We start from the raw sequence: 2,010 nt of genomic DNA on the forward strand, positions 1-2,010 counted from the left end.
AATGAACTTTTGACATATGCTATAATATGGATGGAGCTTGAAAATATTATGCTCAGTGAAGCCAGACGCATAAAGACAAATATTGTATGATTCCACTTATATGAGGTGCCTAGAATATGGACATTTATAGAGACAGAAAGTAGAATAGAGGTTACTAGAGTCTGAGGGAAATGGAAACTGGGAGTTATTATTTAATGATTACAAAGTTTATACTGGGAATGATTAAAATTTGGGAGTATATATTGTGGTGGTGGATGAACAACATTGTGAATCTATTTAATGCCACTGAATTGTGCAGTTACAAGCAATTAAAATGATACGTATCATGTTATGCATATTTACCACAATAAAAATAGTAACAGATAAATAACAATAAAATTAATAATTAACCTGAATATAAATGGTCTAAATGTACCAATCAAAAGACTGAGATTCACAGAGTAAATAAAAGAATGTGGTTGATCTATATGTTTACAAGAACTTGAATTTCAACAGCATAGGTATGTTTAATGTAAAATGATAAAAATTACATACCAGACAATGAGTATTAACAAAAGAGCAGCAGTGGCTATAGTCATATCAGAGAAAGTTATGTTCAGGGCAAAGAAAGTTACTATAGACCAAGAGTTACATTATATAATAATAATCAATCCACCAGAAAGACACAATGATCCTTAAATGTATATACTAAACAATAGAGCCTCAAAATACAAGAAGAAAAACCTGATAAAGCTGTAATGAGAAACAGACAAATGAACAATTGTTAGGAATTTCAGTACTCCCGTTTCAGTAACTGATACAATTTAGACAGAAAAAAATCAGCAATTAACAAGATATCTAAAAAAATAAGCAAATAGGATTGAATTGACATCTACAAAAGATTCCATTACCATAAGAATACATATTTTTTAAAATATCCAAAGAGTATTTATCAAGATAGACCATATTTTGCACCCCAATACAAACACCAATAAATTGAAAATAACTGAAACCATACAGACTATACTAACTGATCATAGTAGAATCAAACTAGAAATCAGTGATACAATGATAACAGGAAAAATTTCTAAACACTTGAAAATGCAACAGCATACTTCTTAATAATGCCTAGGTCAAAGAGGAAGTTGCAAAAGAAACTTGAAAATACAAAGAACTGAATGTAAATAACTATGCAACATAGCAATATATGGGATGCAGCTAGAGAAGCAATGAGAGAAAAATTTATAGCACTAAAATGCTTATATTAGAAACAAGGAAAAGTCTGAAATAAATCATCAAATGTACTATTTCAAAAACTCAAAAGAAAAGAGCAAAACAAATGCAAAGCAAAAAGGGAGAAAAGAAAAGAATAAACAGTAGAAATCAATGAGATGACTCTCCAGTGAATGATTATAAGTGAAAAAAGCCATTCCAAAAAATGTTACATACTGTATAGATCAACTTATGTAACATTTTTGAAGTGAAAAAAATTAGAAATGAGGAACCAATTAGTTAATGTCAGAGGTCAGTGCAGTGAGAATGTAACAGGATACAGGAGGGAGGGTGGTGTCATTATAAAAGGACAACATAAAAAGTCCTTATAGTGATAGAACTGTTTTGCAGCTTGATAGTATCAATGTCAACATCCTGGTTGTGACAATACATTATAGTTTTCCAGGATGTCACTATTGGAAAAAAACTGGGCAAAGGACATATGGGCTCCCTCTATATCATTTCTTATAACTTCACGTGAATCTGCAATTATCTTAAGATGAAATATAATTTTTTTAAAAACTGCTGAAAGAGGCTAGGGTGGTTGCAATCTACTGAAAAGAATTGAGATTATGACCCGCCACAAGGAAGAAATATAATGGATAAAAAGTCGTTTTAAAAATTTGACACATAAGTGTACATATTTATGGGGTATGGTGTGATATTTCGATACATGTATACAATGTGTAAAGATCAAATCAGGGTAATTAGTATTTCATCACCTTACACACTCATTTCTTTGTATTGAAATCATTTTTT

The sequence above is a fragment of the Carlito syrichta genome, unplaced genomic scaffold (assembly GCF_000164805.1).
Source record: "Carlito syrichta isolate Samal-C Ts95f unplaced genomic scaffold, Tarsius_syrichta-2.0.1 Scaffold308534, whole genome shotgun sequence".
Classification (NCBI taxonomy): Eukaryota; Metazoa; Chordata; class Mammalia; order Primates; family Tarsiidae; genus Carlito; species Carlito syrichta.